Source organism: Vulpes vulpes, chromosome X (assembly GCF_048418805.1).
Source record: "Vulpes vulpes isolate BD-2025 chromosome X, VulVul3, whole genome shotgun sequence".
In the NCBI taxonomy this organism is placed as follows: domain Eukaryota; kingdom Metazoa; phylum Chordata; class Mammalia; order Carnivora; family Canidae; genus Vulpes; species Vulpes vulpes.
In genome coordinates, this window is record NC_132796.1 from 69,985,692 (window position 1) to 70,006,399 (window position 20,708).

At 38.1% G+C, this 20,708-nt stretch overlaps 1 pseudogene; it reads right to left on the reverse strand.

Moving 5' to 3' along the window:
• Window positions 1–7,096: 7,096 nt before the first annotated feature.
• On the reverse strand, window positions 7,097–8,022 carry LOC112925661 (small ribosomal subunit protein uS5 pseudogene; annotated as a pseudogene).
• Window positions 8,023–20,708: the final 12,686 nt, after the last annotated feature.

The following is a 20,708-nucleotide window of genomic DNA, read 5'->3' on the forward strand; positions in this document are numbered from 1 at the left end:
TTCGTTTCCCAGAGTTAGCAGTCTTCATGTACTGTCTCCCTTTCTGATATTTCCTACCCATTTCTTCTCCCTTCCCTTCCATTCCCTTTCCCTATTATTTATATTCCCCAAATGAATGAGACCATATAATGCTTGTCCTTCTCCGATTGACTTATTTCACTCAGCATAAAACCCTACAGGTCCATCCACATTGAAGCAAATGATGGGGATTTGTCATTTCTAATGGCTGAATAATATTTATGTATACAATGGAATATTACACATCTTCTTTATCCATTCATCTTTCGATGGACACTGAGGCTCCTTCCACAGTTTGGCTATTGTGGACATTGTTGCTATAAACATCGGGGTACAAGTGTCCTGGATTTTCATTGCATCTGTATCTTTGGGGTAAATCCTCAGCAGTGCAATTGCTGGGTTGTAGGGCAGGTCTATTTTTAACTCGTTGAGGAACCTCCACACAGTTTTCCAGAGTGGCTGCACCATTTCACATTCCCACCAACAGTGTAAGAGGGTTCCCTTTTCTCCACATCCTCTCCAACATTTGTGGTTTCCTGCCTTGTTAATTTCCCCCACTCTCACTGGTGTGAGGTGGCATCTCATGGTGGTTTTAAGTTGTATTTCCCTGATGGCAAGTGATGGAGAGCATTTTTTCATGTGCTTGTTGGCCATGTCTATGTCTTCCTCTGTGAGATCTCTGTTCATGTCTTTTATCCATTTCATGATTGGATTGTTTGTTTCTTTGCTGCTGAGTTTAAGAAGTTCTTTATAGATCTTGGAAACTAGCCCTTTATCTGATATGTCATTTGCAAATATCTTCTCCCATTCTGTAGGTTGTCTTTTAGTTTTGTTGACTGTTTCCTTGCTGCGCAAAAGTTTCTTATCTTGATGAAGTCCCAATAGTTCATTTTTGCTTTTGTTTCTTTTGCCTTTGTGGATGTATCTTGCAAGAAGTTACTGTGGCCAAGTTCAAAAAGGGTGTTGCCTGTGTTCTCCTCTAGGATTTTGATGGAATCTTGTCTCACATTTAGATCTTTCATCCATTTTGAGTTGATCTTTGTGTATGGTGCAAGAGAGTGGTCTAGTTTCATTCTTCTGCATGTGGATGTCCAATTTTCCCAGTACCATTTATTGAAGAGACTGTCTTTCTTCCAGTGGATAGTCTTGCTACTTTATCGAATATTAGTTGACCATAAAGTTGAGGGTCCACTTCTGGGTTCTCTATTCTGTTCCATTGACCTATGTGTCTGTTTTTTTGCCAGTACCACACTGTCTTGATGACCACAGCTTTGTAGTACAACCTGAAATCTGGCATTGTGATGCCCCCAGCTCTGGTTTTCTTTTTGAATAATCCTCTGGCTATTCAGGGTCTTTTCTGATTCCACACAAATCTTAAAATAATTTGTTCTAACTCTCTGAAGAAAGTCCATGGTATTTTGATAGGGATTGCATTAAATGTGTAAAAAGCCCAGGGTAGCATAGATATTATCACCATATTTATTACTCCAATCCATGAACATGGAATATTTTTCCATTTCTTTGTGTCTTCCTCAATTTCTTTCAGAAGTGTTCTGTAGTTTTTAGGGTATAGATCCTTTAGCTCTTTGGTTAGGCTTATTCCTAGGTATCTTATGCTTTGGGGTGCAATTGTAAATGGGATTGACTCCTTCATTTTTCTTTCTTCAGTGTCATTGTTAGTGTATAGAAATGCCATTGATTTCTGGGCATTGATTTTGCATCCTGCCACACTGCCAAATTGCTGTATGCATTCTAGCAATCTTGGGGTGGAGTCTTTTGGGTTTTCTATGTAGAGTATCATGGCATCGGTGAAGAGGGAGAGTTTGACTTCTTCTTTGACAATTTGAATGCCTTTTATTTCATTTTGTTGCCTGATTGCTGAGGCTAGGACTTCTAGTACTATGTTGAATAGCTGTGGTGAGAGGAGACATCCCTGTCATGTTCCTGATCTTAGAGGAAACGCTTCCAGTGTTTCCCCATTGAGAATGATATTTCCTATGGGCTTTCCATCGATGGCCTTTAAGATGCTGAGGAATGTTCCCTCAATCCCTACACTCTTAAGGGTTTGATCAGGAATTGATGCTGTATTTTGTCTGTTTCTATCTCTGTATCTATTGAGAGGATCTTATGGTTCTTGTTTTTTTTCTTGTTGATATGGTCTATCACACTGATTGCTTTACAAGTATTGAACCACCCTTATATCCCAGGGATAAATCCCACTTGGTCATGGTGAATAATCTTCTTAACGTACTGTTGGATCCTATTGGCTAATATCTTGTTGAGAAGTTTTGCATATGTGTTCATAAGGGATATTGGTCTATAATTCTCCTTCTTGGTGGGTTCTTTGTCTGGTTTTGGAATTAAGGTGATGCTGGCCTCATAAAATGAATTTGGAAGTAGTACATCCCTTTCTATGTTTCAGAATAGCTTTAGTAGAATAGGTATTGTTTCTTCTTTAAACATTTGATACAATTCCCCTGGGAGTCATCTGGCCCTGGACTTTTGTGTCTTGGGAGATTTTGATGGCTGCTCCAGTTTCCTCCCTAGTTATTGGCCTGTTCAGGTTTTCTATTTCTTCCTGTTCCAGTTTTGGTAGTTTCTGGTATTCCAGAGATGTGTCCATTTTTCTAGATTGTCTAATGTATTGGCATATAGCTGTTTATAATATGTTTTTAAAATATTTCCTTGGTATTGTTTGTCATCTCTCCTTTTTCATTCGTGATTTTATTCATTTGAGTTTTTTTCTCTTTTGTTTTTAATAAGACCAGCTACTGGTTTACCTATCTTATTGATTATTTCAAAAAACCGACTCCTGGTTTTGTTTATTCCACATTTCTTCTGTTCTCTATTTCATTGAGTTCTGCTCAAATCTTTATATCCCCTCTCTTCTGTTTTGTGTAGGTTTTAGTTTCTGTTCTTTCTCCAGTTTCTTTAGGCGCAAGGTTAGCTTGTATATTTGAGTTTTTTCCAATTTTTTGAGTGATGCTTGTGTTGCGATGTATTTCCCTCTCAGGACTGCTTGTGCTGTATCCCAAGGATTTTGAACAGTGTATCTTTATTTTCATTAGTTTCCAAGAATTTTTAAATTCTTCTCTAATTTCCTGGTTGACCCTTTCTTCTTTTAGTAGGATGCTTGTTAACCTCCATGTGTTTGAGTTTCTTCCAAATTTCTTCCTGTGATTGAGTTCTACCTTCAAAGCATTATGGTCTGAAAATATGCAGGGGAAAATCCCCATCTTTTGATATTGGTTGAGACCTGATTTGTGTGGTCTATTCTGTTGAAAGTTCCATGTGCACTTGAGAAGAATGTGTACTCAGTTGCGTTTGTATGTAAAATTCTCTAAATATTTGTGAAATCCATCTGCTCCAGTGTATCATTTAAACCTCTTGTTTCTTTGGATATGTCGTGCTGAGAAGATCTGTCATTTGCAGAAAGTGCCGTGTTGGTCTCCCAGTATTGGTGTACTATTATCTAAGTATGTCTTTCCTTTGGTTTTTAAGTGATTGATATACTTAATGCTCCCATATTAGGGGCATAAATATTCATGATTGTTAGGTCCTCTAGTTGGATAGATTTTTTAAGTATGATATACTGTCCCTCTTCATCTCTTACTACAGTCTTTGGGATAAACTATAATTTATCTGATATGAGGATTGCTTTCCCTGCTTTCTTTTGAGGACCATTTGAATGGTAAATGGTCCTTACATTTTAAGGCTGTAGGTGTCCTTAGGTCTAAAATGAGTCTTTTGTCGACAGGTAATAGATGGATCTTGCTTTTTTATCCAGTCTGAAACCCTGTGTCTTTTGATGGGATCATTTAGCCCATTCACGTTCAGAGTCACTATTGAAAGATATGAATTTAGTGTCATCATAATACCTATTCAGTCACTGTTTTTCTACATTTTTTGGACTTCTTTCTTTTACTGGGTCCCTGTTAATATTTCCTGCAGAACTGGTTTGGTGGTTACATATTCTTTCTGTTTCTGCCTATCTTGGAAGCTCTTTATCTCTCCTTCTATTCTGAATGAGAGCCTTGCTGGATAAAGTATTCTTGGCTGCATGTTCTTCTCATTGGACCCTGAATATATCCTGCCATCCCTTTCAGGTCTGCCAGGTCTCTGTGGAGAGATCTGCTGTTAATCTAATACTTCTCTATATATAAGTTAGGGATCTCTTGTCTCTTGATACTTTAAGGATTTTCTCTTTATCTTTGGAATTTGCAAGTTTCACAATTATATGGTGAAGTGTTGAATGGCTTTTATTGATTTTAGGGGGGACCTCTATCTCCTGCATCTGAATGCCTGTTTCCCTCCCCAAATTAGGGAAGTTCTCAGCTGTGATTTGTTCATATATGCTTTCTTATCCTCTTTCCCTTTCGACGCTCCCTGGAACCCCAAATGTATGTTGATTTTTCCTTCTGAGGCTGTCATTTATTTCCCTTTACCTTTCTTCATGATCTTTTAATTGTTTTTCTCTTTTTTCCTCAGCTTCCTTCCTTGCCATCAGCTTGTCTTCTATGTCACTCACTCTTTCTTCTCCCTCAATAACCCTCATCGTTAGGAACTTCGGTTTTGATTGCATCTCATTTAATTGATTTTTTAATTTTGGCCTGATTAGATCTAAATTCTGCAGTCATGAAGTCTCTTGAATCCTATATGCTTTTCGCAAAGCCACCAGTAGCTTTATAATTGTGTCTGAATTTGCTTTCTGACATCGAATTGTAATCCAAATTCTTTAACTCTTTGACAGAGAGTACTGTTTCTGATTCTTTCTTTTGTGGTGAGTTCCTCTTTCTAGTCATTTTGCTCTGTGCAGAGTGGCTGTATGAGTGGGCTGTATCAATAATATCAACCACGACCTAAGTAAATTTCACCCTAGATGATTCTGCCGAGGTCAGAAACCAGAAATTGAAAACAAAGATCAGAATGAAATAAAGCAAAAGGATCACTAAAATAAAAAAACAAATTTTAAAACAAAGTAGTAAAAAATAAATCACCAGGAATCCTAAAGAAGAAGAGACAAAATATGTGGGAAAAAAATAAAAAGAAAAGAAAAAAGAAAAAAAGGAGTAGAAATAGAATTGGGGTATTGGGAGATGGTGGTGGTGAAGAAGTTTTAGTGTAACAAGAATGTAGTCTACCTGAAGGGTTCTAGAGGTTGATCCTCTTGTTTCTGAGTATATTAAGTTCTGTATGTTAGAAGAGGCTCAGTCCCAAATTTATGTAAACCAGAAATACTTGTAGAGAGCCCCAACATTTACTACTAAAACATAAATAAGATAAAAGAGCGGGGCAAATTGGAAATGAGGAATCTCACAGAATGAACCAGCATGGTATACCACGTGGTTCTGGGTGCATGCTGGTCATATTTTAGAAGGTACTAACTTCTGTCTTTGTAGAACAAAATGAGGCAGAGGAAAAAAAAAACACAAAGTAAAAACAAAACAAAACAAAACATATCTTGTATATCTCCCAAAATTAAGTTGAGTATGTTGAAGGGAATCTAGAAGTGGAAAATATATCTAGGACCTGTCATTGTAGAAATATGAAAGTCAAAAAGGAAGAATCTTAAAAATGAAGAGGTGTTAAAATATTGTAGTTAAGGTGGGAAAAGAGAAAAAAAATTGGAGAATTACAGTCTGATACAGAAATGAGTTGTACTGGAAAAAGGAAGAGAAAAAAGGAGGGGTACCCTCTGGTTCTATATACTGTGAATCCCTCGACTTCCCCTGGAGCTTTCTAGCACTGCTTGGTCAAGAGCTTGCTCTTCCCCTGTCCTTTGCTGGTCTTCTGGGGGTAGGGGCCTGCTGTGCTGACTCACAGGGGGAGTGGTCCTGCCCCATGACAGGTGCACGGCTCAGTGGGAGCTGTTTATTCTGTGAGGCCCCTGTTTCCTGGTGGCTGCACTCCGTCCCAAGCACGGGATGACACCAGGAGGAAAAACACCACTGGCAGGGAACAGCTCTCCAGCCCTAGAGTCAGCTCCTGCAGTTACTACCGCAATCTCCCAGTCACACTGGCCTGGATGCTCCTGGGGCAGGGAGCGCTGATCTGCACAGCTTGGGGGCACCAGGCAGCACGAGAGTCCTCGCTGTCCTGGCCCCTCCCCATGTCCACCTGTCCTGAGGGGAGCACAGGATCCTGAGCCGTGTTCCCCACGCCCTAGGATCTGAGACCTGTGTTGCTGGAATCACACCCTGGGTCCGTGGTTCCCAAAGGCAGCAGGGCGCAGCCCCCTCCGCCGGAGCCACCCCCTGAGCTGCTCCCGAGGCCCCGACGGGTGTGCTCCAGCCCTTTACTGCGCTTGGCCCACAGTCTGTGGTGCGCTCTCCCCCAGGGTGCACTTCCTGTATTGGTGACTCCAGGAACCTGGAGGCTTCACTGCCCCTCCTGCGATTCTGCCTGAGTTCCCTGCTAAGCGTCTTTCTGTCCAGGAAGAATCCAGTGCGGATTTTTAAAATTCCCATTTCTCTAGGGCTGGGCTTTCCTGTCCTGGAGGCTTTAGCTGCCCGCCTTTAGCCAGGCTCCTTAGGAGGCCCCTCCCCCACTTGATTCTTTTTCTTTTTTTCTGCCTTCCTACCTTGTTAGAAGTGAAAAACCCTTCTCTCTGTAGTGTTCTAGCGGTTCTCTCTTTAAATCTCAGGTTGAATTCATAGATTTTCAGGATTATTTGAAAGTTTTCTAGGTAAGTTGGTAGGGACAGGTGAGTTGAGGATCCCTACTCCTCTGCCATCTTGCCCCGCCCCCCTATATACACATATTTTTATCTATTGATCTATTGAAGGACATCTCAGCTCCTTTCAAGTTTGGCTATTGTGGACATTGCTGTTCTAAACATTGGGGTGCAAATGCCCCTTTGGATCACTATATTTGTATCTTTAGGGTATATACCTAGTTGTGCAATTGCTGCGTCATAGCATAGCTTTATTTTTAACTTTTTGAGGAGCTTCCATACTGTTTTCCAGAGTATGCTGTACCAACTTGCATTCCCACCAACAGTGTAAGAAGGTTCCCCGTTCTCTGTAACCTTGTCAATATTTGTTGTTTTCCTGACTTGTTAATTTTACCCATTTTTTTAACAAGCTTTAATTCACTTTTATTTTTCTTATATAAACCTATGTGGTAGCCACAGCTGGAGCCTGGGTCCTCTGCACGGAGACTCTGGTGTGGGTCTTTACAAGATGGTCAGTGAATTCCTGATAGGGAGACTTGGTGAACACAGTCTCTTTCCAGAGATCAGGGGTGAGATAACTGTAGGTCTTGGAGATCGCATCAAAAGTAGCCTTGGCAAAGTTCCCCAGGGTGGCAGTGTAGCCCCTGGCCGAAGTGTAGCAGTTGTCAATACCAGCCATCATCAATAGCTTCTCCGGCACAGGGGCTGAGACAATGCCAGTGCCTCTGGGGGCAGGGATGAGAAGCACCAGCACAGAACCACAACGACCAGTCACCTTGCATGGACAGTGTGGGGCTTGCCGATTTTGTTTCCCCAGTAGCCTCGTTGCACAGGGACAATGGAAAGCTTGGCCAGGATGATGGCCCCACGGATGGCAGTGGCTATCTCCTTGGAGCACTTGATGGCCAGACCCATGTGTCCATTGTAATCTCCGATGGCAACAAATGCCTTGAACCTGGTCAGCTGGCCAGTACGGGTCTGCTTTTGCATGGGCATGATTTTCAAGACCTCATCCTTGAGGGATGCCCCCAAGAAGAAGTCAATGATCTCAGATTCCTTGATGGGCAGAGAAAAGAGATAGATCTCCTCCAGGGACTTGATCTTCATGTCCTTGACTAGGCGGCCCAGCTTGGTGACGGAGATCCACTCCTTGTCCTCCGCCTTGCCTCTGTGAGCTCTTCGGCCCTAGCCCCGGCCCCGAACACGGCCACGCCCCGGACCCCGGATGCTGCTGCCTAAGCCTCCGCAAAGCCGCCGTGGCCTCCCTTTCCCGGGCCTCTGGGGCCTCTGGGGCCTCCAGGTCCTCCCACAGCACCGGCGTCATCTGGCATTTGGTGTTCTCTCGGAGAAGAAGCAATTTTACCCATTTTGACTGCTGTGAGATGGTATCTTCTTCCACCCCAAAATTTCTAGAACTCATACAGGAATTCAACAATGTGGCAGGTTATAAAATCAATGCACATAAGTCAGTTGCACTACTATACACTGATAAGAAAGAAGAAAGAGAAATTAAGGAATCAATCCTATTTACATTTACACCAAAATCCATAAGATACCTAGGAATAAACCTAATTAAAGAGGTAAATGTATATTCTAAAAACTGCAGAGGACTTATGAATGAAATTGAGAAAAACAAAAAGAGATGGACAAACGTTCCATGCTCATGGATTGGAAGATAAACATTGTTAAAATGTCTCTGTTACCCAAATCAATCTACACATACAGTGAAATCCCTATCAAAATACCATTGACATTCTTCACAGAGCTGAAGGAAATAATCTTAGAATTTTTATGGAACCAGAAAAGACCCTGAATAGCCAGAGGAATATTTAACAAGAAAATCAAAGCAGATGGCAGTACAATGCCAGACTTCAATCTATATTAGAAAACTTTAATCATCAAGACAATATAGTAGTGGCACATAAAGGCACGTAGATCAATGGAACAAAATAGAGAACCCAGAAATGGACTCTCAACTCTATGGTCAACTAATCTTTGACAAAGTAAGGGAGAAGATCCAATGGAAAAACGTCTCTTAAAAAAATGGTGTTGGGAAAATTGGATAGCCACATGTAGAAGAATGAAACTGGACTTTTTTTTGTATCACGCACAAAAGTAAACTCAAAATGAATGAAAGATCTCAATGTGAGACACAAATCCATCAAAACCTTAGAGAACACAGGGAGCAACCTCTTGACCTCTGCCACAGCAATTTCTTGCTACACACATCTCCAAAGGCAAGGGAAACAAAGGTAAAAATAAATTATTGAGACTTCATCAAGATAAAAAGCTTTTGCACAGCAAAGGAAACAGTTGACAAAACTAAAAGATAACCTACATAATAGAAGATATTTGCAAATGACATATCAGAAAAGGGACTAGTATCTAATATCTATAAAGAATTTATCAAACTTAACACCCAAGAAACAAATAATCCAGTCAAAAAAATGGCAGAAGACATGAAAAGACATTTCTCCAAAGAAGACATACCAATGGCCAACAGACACATGAAAAAATGCTCAACATCCCTTAGTAACAGGGAAATGCAAATCCTTTTATTGATTTTGATGGGAATTCTCTGTGCCTACTGGATCTATATATCTGTTTCCTTCCCCAAATTAGGGATGTTTGCAGCTATTATTACTTAAAATATTTTTTTCTGCTCCATTTTCTCTTCTTGGACACATACAATACAAATATTATTATATTGTTGGAGTCACCGAGTTCCTTAAGTCTATTCCCATTTTGAATAATTATTTTTTCTCTTTTGTTCAACTTGATTACTTTTCATAACCCTGTATTTTATGTCACTAATTCGTTCCTCTGCTTCTTCCATCCTGCTTTTTATTCCATCTAATGTGTTTCTCATTTCAATTATTGTGCTTTTTATCTCTGCTATGTTGTTTCTTTTCTCTGTGTTAAGGGTCTTATTAATGTCTTCCACACTCTTTCCAAATCCAATGAGTATCCTTATGATAATTGTTTTAAATTCTTTTTTTTAAAATTTTTTTTTATTTATTTATGATAGTCACAGAGAGAGAGAGAGAGAGGCAGAGACTCAGGCAGAGGGAGAAGGCAGGCTCCATGCACTGGGAACCTGATGTGGGATTCGATCCCGGGTCTCCAGGATCGCGCCCTGGGCCAAAGGCTGGCGCCAAACCGCTGCGCCACCCAGGGATCCCTGTTTTAAATTCTTTATCAGGTATCTTGCTTATATCTGTTTTGCTTTGTTCTCTGGCCATGGTTTTGTCTTATTCTTTCATTCACGATAAATTTCTTTTTTTCCCTAATTTTGTATGCTCTCTGTATCTGTGTCTCTGTGTTAAGAAAATCAGCTATATCTTCTGCTCTTGAAAGTAGTGACTTTAATATAAAAACTTGAAAAAAACAGGATGCCTGGCTGGCAGACAGAAGAGCATGTAACTCTTGATTTTGAGACCCACATCAGGTATAGCACTCACTTAAAAAGAGAGAGAGAGACAGAGAGAGGAAGAAGGAGAAGAAGAAGAAGAAGGAAGAAGAAGAAGAAGAAGAAGAAGAAGAAGAAGAAGAAGAAGAAGAAGAAGAAGAAGAAGAAGAAAAGAAAGAAAAAGAGAAAGAAAGAAGAAAGAAAGAAGAAAAAAGAAAGAAAGAAAAGAAAGAAAGAAAGAAAGAAAGAGAAAGAAAGAAAGAAAGAAAGAAAGAAAGAAAGAAAGAAAGAAAGAAAGAAAGAAAGAAAGAAAGAAAGTTACTCTATAAGGAAGAGGTCCTGGTGTGCCCCTAGTGTAGTGTTCCCAGTTCACCACAACCCAGCCCTTCAGAACAGTATCCTATGTATACTGCTTATACTCTGGTGCTGTGTCTGAATCACTTTTCCTTTCACTGCAGCCATCTGCACCGACCTTGCCTGTTGTGGGCTCTGCTTGCTTTCTATAGTTTTAGTGGGGCCCAAGAAGGTCAGCTTCAGAGGGGTATGACCACCTGGGAACTTGGGAATGGGCAGTGGTGTGAGAAAAATTTACCCCAGACCACTAGTCCTATGCTGGACCCCCTGAAATTCTATGGTGGCTGGAGGCTATGCACTGGGGTGCCAAGGGGTGCAAGGCTCCACATGGCATGCAATGATGGCTTGGAGTATGCAGATGGGCTTGGCCAACAGCAGGGTGTATCATGCAGTGGTGATGGCTCAGGGTGTTACAGGGGTATGTGGGGCGTGATGGCCAGATGTGGCAGAAGGTGGTGTCTGTGCGACAGGTGGCCAAGCAGGGCATGAGTGTGGCTCTAGTCAAATTTGCCCTTATCCCAGGGCTGAGCCTAGCAGGCTAGAAGAGGGCAAGATTTCAGAAGTTGTGGATGTGGTACATCGTCTAGGGGTTAGGTAGCAAAGTATCTGTACAGCTCTGCCTCTTGCAGGTGGTGCTGTGCTTATGCTGCGGATGGGAGAGGAAAATGGTACCTTCCAGCTCCATCATTTTCTGGGAGGTCCCCCAGCATGCTCTGAAATCAGTATAAATAGATATATGTTCCCAATACCCTCAGTGTTGTACAGTGCCTCTCCATGCAGGCTGCTATCTCTTTAAGGGTGGGGAACCAGCTATCACTGGCCTTTCTGTCTTGCCTAGTGCTGATTCAGGTGACTTTTAAGACTCCAGGCTCTAAGTCCCACTGGTTTTACAAACTCATGGAATTCAGCCCCTCTGATATTTAGATAAACTTTATGAGGATTAATATTCTCTGTGTGAAGTTCCTGGTGTGAGGGCCTGTTTCTTTGCTTTGTCCATAAGCATAGTTCTCTCCCTCCTGCAGGCAGGCTCCTTCTGCTTTTCTGACCTTCCTAAGTTTTCAGATGGAGATTCTTCTCTACATTTAGTTATGAGTTTGTTCTGCCAGTTTTTGGATTGTGTTCTGGTTTACTGACTTGAATGCGGATGATATCTAGTTTAAGTGTGGGATGAAATGAGCTCAGGGTCCTCCCATTCCGCCATCTTCCTAAACTCCCTTAAAGTTGCATCCCACAGATTTTTAGATCATTCTGTTTTCATTTTTACTTCTATATATATAATTTTTAAAAGATTTATTTACTTTTTAGAGGGGATGGGCAGAGGGAGAGAGCATTGTGAAGCAGTCTCCCTGCTGAGTGTGGAGCTTGATGTGGGGCTTGAACCCAGGAACCTGAGATCATGATCTGAGCCAAAATTAAGAGTAGGCCACTTAACTGACAGAGCCACCCAGAGGCCCCTCTCTATATATAATTTTTTATTTCTTATTTGATTTCTTGGGTGGTCCATTCGTTGTTTAGTAGCTTGCTATTTAATCTCCATGTATTTGTGGTCTTTCCAGATTTTTCCTGTTGTTGATTTCTAGTTTCATAGTATTGAGGTCAAAAAAGATACAGAGTATGGCTTTGATCTTTTTGAATTTATTCAGATTTGTTTTGACATCTAAAATGTGATCTATTCTGGAGAATGCTCCATGTGCACTTGAAAAGAATGTGTATTCTATTGTTTTAGGATGAAATGTTCTGAATATTCTGAATACATCTGTTAAATCCATTAGGTACTGTGTGTTTCTTTGTTGATTTTTGTTTGAATGATCAATGTAAGTTGACTATTAATGTCCCTTATGATTGTATTACTATCAGTTAGTTCCTTTATGTTTGTTATTAATTGTTTTGTGTTTTGTGTGCTTCCACTTTGGGTACATGAATATTTATATCTGTTATATTTTTTACTGGATTGTTCCCTTTATTATTATTATGATGTCCTTTTGTCTCTTTTCACAGACTTTGTTTTACAGTCTATTTTGTCCAACATATGTGTTGCTACCTCAGCTTTCTTCTGACATCAAATTACATGATAAATGTTCTATTCCTTCACTTTAAATCTGCAGATGTCTTAAGTCTGAAATGAGCCTTTTGTAGGCAGTATATAGATCTACTCTGTCACCCTAAGTCTTTTGATTGAAGCATTTAGTTCATTTATATTCAAACTAATTATTGATAGATATGTATTTATTGTCATTTGTTATTTGTTTTGCAGGGTTTTTTTTTGTAGTTTTTCTCTGATCCTTTCTCCTCTATCTCCCTTTCATGGTTTGCTGGTTTTCTGTAGTGATATTCTTGGATTCCTTACTCTTTAGTTTTTGCATACCTATAACTGGTTATTTATTTCTAGTTACCATTTGGTTTATATATAACATCTTCAGCATATTTCAGTTTATATTAAAATGATAGTCACTTAATTTTGAACTCATTCTTTATTCCTCTCTTCTCTATGTTTTAGATATTTGGTATCATATTTTACATCCTTTTGTTTTGTGCTTTTCTTGACTGATTTTTGCAGGTATACCTATGTTTTTTTTTTCATTTTTGTGATTATTTTTTCTTACTTATGGCATTTGCTTTCCACTCACAGAATCTCCCTTAGTATTTTTTATGAGGCTGATTTAGTGGTGATGAATTCTTTTAAATTTTGTTTGTCTGAGAAACTCTTTATCTCTCCTTCTATTCTGAATAATAGACTTGATGGATAGAGTATTCTTTGCTGCAGATTTTTCCCTTTCAGCATTTTGAATAAATCATGCCACTTTCTTCTAGTATGAATAGTTTCTGCTGAAAATATCAGCTTTGCCTTATAGAATTTCCTTTGTATGTAACTGTCCTCTTTTCTCTGGTAACTTTTTTTTAAGATTTTTTATTTATTTATTCATTCATGAGAGACACAGAGAGACAGAGGCAGAGACACAGGCAGAGAGAGAAGCAGGCTCTACGCAGGGAGCCCGATGTGGGACTTGATCCCAGGACCACAGCCTGAGCCAAAGTCAGATGCTCAACTGCTGAGCCATCCAGGGATCCCCTCTGGTAACTTTTGAAACTCTTTCCTTATAATTTTTTTCCTCATTCTAATTAATCTTTGTCTTGATGTGGACTTCCTTGGGTTGAATTTGTTTGGGATCTTTATGTCTACTGAAAATTGATCTCATTTTCCCTCCCCATTTTTGGGAAGTTTTCAGATATTATTTCTCCAAATACATTTTCTGCCTCCTTATCTCTTTTTCTGGGATCCCTACAATGCAAATGTTATTATGCTTGATGGTGTTGCTCAGTTCTCTAAGTGTATTCTCATTATGCACTATTTGCTTGTCTCATCTATTTACCTTCTTGCTTTCCATTACTCTATCCTCCAGGTCACTGATATGTTCCTTTGATTCCTGTAGCTTACTATTTGTGACATTTATTGTATTTTTAATTTCACCTATTCAGTTTCTCATCTCTGATAAGTTATATTTTATTTCTTTGTCAAGCATCTCACTGATGTCCTACACCCTTTTCTGAGGTCCAGGGAGTATCTTTAGGATCATTACTTTGAATTCTATATCAGGCATATAACTTATTTCTCTTTTGCTTAGATCTCCTGCTCTGATCCTTTTCTGTTCTTTTATTTCAGACATATTCCTCTGTCTCTCCATTTTGTCTACCATTCTGTGTCTGTTTATCTTTATTAGGAAAGTCAGATATGTCTTCTGTTCTTGAAAGCAGTAGTTTTATGAACAAGAGCTTCTATAGTGCCCTGCAGGGCAATGTCCCTGTTTACGGGGACATGGCACTTCAAGGGGGTCTCCTATGTATGTTTCTTGCATCTTGTTTTATCTGAATTACTTTTTCTTTATGTTCAAGCAACTGCACTGATACTCTGCCTGTTGTGGGCTATTTTTTTATGGTGTTAGTGGGATCCACTAGGCTAGCTCTGTGAAAAATGGCACTTGCCATCTCCTTTGTTTCCAGAGTAGTCCCCCCAACATACTTCAAAATCAGAATAAACAGATCTTCCTCCCATTTACCCTAGGCATTGTGCAAATTGTTACTTCTGTTTCCTCTCTGTAGGCTGTTGTCTCTTTAAGGGTGGGACCCAGCTATCATGGGCTCTCCTGGGTTGCCTATTGCTGAGTCAGCTGACTTTTAAAACTCCAGGCTCCACCTCCTCCTGGCTATACAAATATGGAATTCAACCCTTCTGGTTTTCAAAGCCAGATATTATGAGGATTCATCTCCCCTGTGTTAGCACCATGGTTCTTCTCCCTGTCCTTGCCTACGGCTCCCTCCCTCTTGAGCAGCTCCTAACCACCATTTCTGCCCTTCTTAGCCTCTCAGATGTAGTTTCTTCTCTACATTTGTTGTGTAGTTTGTTCTGCAAGTCTTCAGATTGCTCTCCAGTTTACTTACTCAGATGTGAATTATATGTAGAATTATATGTATATTATATTGTCTAGTCATAGACATGGGATGGAGTAAACTTAGGGTCCTCCTACTCTGCCATCTTCCCGAGTTCAAATCAATATTATGTTCTAGGCTCTGTGCTTGTTGCAATGTATATTTAATATACCACATAATCCTCACATTTCTTGCAACTTTCCTTTTACAGATAAGAAAAAGTAACTTACTTAGGGCACACAGGTGGCAAATATTAGGGCAAAAATTAATACCCAAACCTATGTGTTTATAAAGGTCATGCCCTCTAGATGAAACTACACTTATTATGCATTACTAAACACTTTCTACAGTCTCTCTCTTTTGTTAAAAAAAGGATCATTCTTGAAATGTAAACAATAATATTGTGTTTGGTATATTTTATAAATCCCCCTTTTTATGCCAAATGTACCAATATCCTCTAAAGTATTAAAATAAGCACAATGAGTTCCTGCAATCTCCAGAAAATGTGATCTTATTCTTTTAAATATCAATAGTGCAGGGACATTGAATAGCATTACATAGGGTCTGTCATCATTCTTATAGTCTCTAGCTATCTTAAAAAAAAAGAAATTCATTGGAAGGTTATATTGGATACTATTGTATTAGCTAGAAAAACAGACTTCTAAGACTAGAAGGAACCAAATGAAGTTTGGAGATATAAGAAACAAAGAACAAAATAATAATCTTTTAGGTAGAACTATCTGGTCAAGACAGAGCCACCAATATTTGTAGGCCTCCATCTTCTCTAAAAATTGCTACTACTAGTGGACATTGCAGCAGTTTTTCTCAATTAATTGCAACCATCATTTAAATCTTGTTTTATTCAATTTACATTCATATTTTGGGATGTTAGCATACATTTATCTCAGTCTAGAGTATATACCCAGAACCTGGCTGCCATAGGACAATAAAAGGACTTTCTAGCCTTTTATTCTGAATAGAAAGTGGGATACTGTGTAAATTAGTACATTGCACAGTGAAGAGTTGGGAAACAGCCAAAAAAAAAAAAGCAGAAAATCCCCTCTACATCTATACAGATGGTCCAGAATCATTTTTTTGAGTTCCTTTTATATCAAAGTGTTAGTTATGCCATAAATTCCGAGTTTTAATTTAAAAATTGAAGATAGACTACATTGTATATACTGCTTTTTGCAATGGTTTCCTGGAAGTGATTATTAATCAAAGAACATATAGATCAGGGCAGCCTAGGGGGCTCAGCGGTTTAGCGCAGGCTTCAGCCCAGTGCCTGATCCTAGAGTCCCGGGATCCAGTCCCATGTCAGGCTCCCTGCATGGAGCCTGCTTCTCCCTCTGCCTGTGTCTCTGCCTCTCTCTCTCTCTCGCTCTCGCTCTCGCTCTCTCTCTCTGATAAATAAATAATATATTTTAAAAAAATAACATATAGATCAATGAAATTTTATGCCTAAACACACTCTTGGATAAAAAGCCAAGAGATAACATTCTGAGTATGTATATGATCCAAATCTTTATTCTATGTCCCCATATTTTCTTTTCATATAATTTGAACAACAATAATATTCTACCAGCCTTCAGTGGCCTGCATCTCAAAAAGTTAGACTTATTTATATGTTTGTAAGAGCATTGAAGTTCATTATTAACAATGCTTAACCACACGAGGGCTTTTTTATCTTTATCAAAGTTCATCTTAAATGGAGGAAACATATTTTTCTCATTTACATCCCTGTCTGTTGTTATGTTAAATGTTCAGAAAAATCTAAATACTACTCATAGAGAAGAATTTAAGTACTTTAGTTATAAATATACAATATAAATATACCTTGGAATTATAGATAGGCAAGGTAGTATCCACAGAAGAATATTAATTCAATATTTAGGAAAGAATTAGGTATCTGTTGTGCATTAAACAGAAAAATAGAAACATAAAATATTATGGATTTTAATAAGCCCTTCTTAACTGGATTTGAAAAGTAAGAAATTGTGTGATTTTTGTATGACATCTTTTGTAATAATATGCTTGAATTCTAAATGATATGTCTCCTGAGATCAGCATGAACAATCAAGATGAGTGCTGCTTTAAATAATAAAAGGTAAGAACTGCAAAAGTTTTGCTAATTCACTTATTAAAATAATACCATACAGTTTCATAAGAATTGCACTAAATATAACTATTACCTACTTGCCACATGTCAACCACTGATGAATTTGATTAGCACAGATGAACTGTCAAATTGCCAAAGAGGAATACTGAGGAGAAAGAAGAAAACCCAAGGGCTTGGATTTGCCTTCACTGTACCATCCTTTGCTCTTGTGTCCAGAGCCATAGAGAAACAAACCATCAAAGATATCTCAACTTGGCACCTGCATCGAGGATCATTTAAGAGACACAAGATGAATTTTAATGTAGAGCTAATTTGTTGATTTCTCTGCTACTTGAATCATTTTTTAAATAAGAGGACCTTTAGGGACCACTCAAACAAAAGAATCTTTTTTTTCTACCTAAAATCATGGGAAATTATAGATTTGAATCCCATCACAAAGACATTTTTTAAAGGAAAATGGCAGAGAAAATTCATATTGGAAGAAAACTGTGAAGCTGGCTTTCCTTATTATATGGATTTGTGCAGTAGCCAACAGAAACCAAAAATATCTAGATTTAAGAATTGTAGTTAGTATGTGTTTGTGATACATTGCAAAAGCTGAAATGTAAGCAATTATGGATCAAAAAACCCCCAGAAACATCTCTATACATATCAGATTAATATCAACCAAGATACAAAGACCTGACCAGTCTCATGGGAAGTATGAAGAAGCATGGGCAAACACAGAATGTGAAACTCTGTGTGATATAAAACCAATTTTACAAAAATGAATATTGTACCAGAACAACTCACTTATTCATCCAGGATGTATTAAGTGAATGCCTTTGACAGAACAGGTAGTGTGAGAATATGAAAATGAATAAGTGATATCTCTGATCTTCTAGAACTCAAGGTGAGAAGTCAGAGATGTAAACAAATAATTACAAGTTATGACTTGACAAGTTCCCTCCTCACCAACCCCAGTTAATTAATTCTCTAATGATAATGGATTGGTGAAAAACACCATGACATGTTGTGCAATACAAGTATAATTTTTAGTTTTATGCATATAAATGACCTATTTAAATATTTTATAAAGAAAAATAAATACCGACTCCCAGAATTAGTCTCTTTTTACTGGCATTAGATTCTGAGTAGTTATGAAATTATCTATAAACCTTCCAACAAAGTCCAGGACCAGATGACTTCACTGGTGAATTCTACAAAACATTCAAAAAGGAATTAATATGAATCCTTCTTGAAGAATTAATATTGTTGAAATACTACCCAAAGTCATCTAAGAGTCAATGTAAAGCCTACCAAAATTACAGTGGCATTTTTTGCAGAAATAGAACAAACACTCCTAAAATTTATGTGAAACCAAAAAAGGCAGTGAATAACCAAAGCAATTTTGAGAAAGAAAAACAAAGCTGGAGGAATCATGCTCCTTGATTTGAAACTGTATTACGAAACTATGGTAATCAAAGCAGTATGGCAGTGACATAAACACAGACACACAGATCAATGGAACAAAATACAAGACCTAGAAACAAACCCACAACTAAATGTTCAATTAATCTTCAACAAAGCAGGAAAGTATACCCAATGGAAAAAAAAATCTCTTCAATAAATGGTATTGGGAAAATTGGATACCAACATGCAAAAGAATGAAAGTGGAGCACTGTCTTGCATCACACACAAAAATGAACTCAAAATGGATTAAAGATTTGAATATAAAACCTGAATCCATAAAATTCCTCGAAGAAAACATTGGCAGTAAGCTCCTTGACATTATCCTACCATGATAAACGAGTGGGACTACAACAACCTCAAGAGCTTCTACCCATCAAAAGAAACCATCAAAAAAATGAGAAGGCAACTTACTGAATGGGAAAAAGTGCAAATAATGTATCTTATAAGGAGTTAATATTCAAAATATATAAAGATTCATGCAACTCAATTCCCCAAAAGACCCCTCAATCTGCTTTAAAAATGGGCGGATGATTTGATTAGATACTTTTTTTTTCTCCCAAAGGAAGCAAAGCGATAGAAAACAGGTTCATGAAAAAATGCATAACATTATTAATTATTAGCGAAATGTTGAAACCACAATGAGATATCACCTCACATCTGTTAGAATGGCTATTATCAAAAAGAAAAGAAGCAAAAAATACTGGCTAGGATGTGGGAAAAAAGGGAATTTTTGTGTACTGTTGGGGAAAATTTAAATTGATGCAGCCACTATGGAAAATGGTATGGAAGTTCTTCAGAAAATTAAAAATAGAACTGCCATACGATTCAACAGTTCCACTTTTGGGTATCTATCTAAAGAAAATGAAAACACTAACTCAAAAAATATATTCACCCCCATATTCATTGCAGCATTATTTACAATAGCCAAAATATGGAAACAACCTAAATGTCCATGAATGGTTGAATGAATAAAGAAAATGTGGTATATATTTACAATGAAGTATTATTCAGACATAAAAAAGAATGAAACCTTGCCATTTGCAGCAATATGGATGAGCTTTGAGGGTATTAATTAAAGTGAAAAAAATCAGAGAGACAAATATCATATGATCTCACTTATACTTAGAATCTAAAAAACAAACAAACTAACTTAAACTCTGAGATACAGAGAACAGATCGGTGGTTGCCAGAGGTGGGTGATGGAGGTGGATAAAATAGGTGAAAAGAATCAAAAGTTATGAACTCCTAGTTTTACAATAAATGTCATAGGGATGTAATCTGCAATATGGTGACTATAGTTAATAATACCATTCTTCATATTTGAAAATTGCTAACAGAATAAATCTTAAAATCTCATCATAAGAAAAATAACTACATTACTATGTATGGTGATAGATATTAACTAGATTTATTTTGGTGATTATTTCACAGTATATACAAATATCAATTCACTATGCTATATACTTGACACTAATATAATGTGGTATGCCAATTATACCTCAATAAAAATAAAATTAAAATATAAGGTTATGCAAAGCACCTTTCCTTCTTCCAAGGCAAATGGTCACTGTTACCATGGTCATCTTTTATTTTTTTTTAACAGAATGTTCATTGGGTGGAATGCTAAAATAGAATCCAGTGAATCCAGATTTCAGCATTATTTCAGTAGGATGTCTAAGTGTTGAAGAAAAGGACAACCATATAGGAAAATAAATATATAAATTTAAAGCAGAAACCAAAGTAAATCAAGGAAAATGAAAAAAGAAATAGCAGTTTCTGTGTGGCTCAGTCAGCTGGGCATCTGCCTTCTGCTCAGGACATGATCCCAGGGTCTTGAATCGAGTCCCACATATGGCTCCCTGATCTGCATGCTGATTCCCCTCCTTGTGCGTGCGCTCTCTCTCTCTCAAATAAATAAATAAATAAATAAATAAATAAATAAATAAAATCTTTAAAAATGTTCAAAAATTAGTTGGACATAGTAAAACAATTCCAACAGTTAACAACACTTCATCAGTTACAGACAGAAAAGGCTGCCTATAGAAGAGCTGAATCAGGTACATTATTTAATTTGAGCTTTATGGTTTCAGTTCTCTTAATGTGTAGTGGCAACCTTAGGGGGCTGGCATATGGAGGCAGCCAGAATGAGTTTTTAAATCACTTTTATTGGAGCTCCTCAGCTGCAGGTAATGGCTTAAGGGCTGCAGAATATGCAGATTTGAAGGAAATGCAATCTTACTATTTCAGAGCTTTGTCTC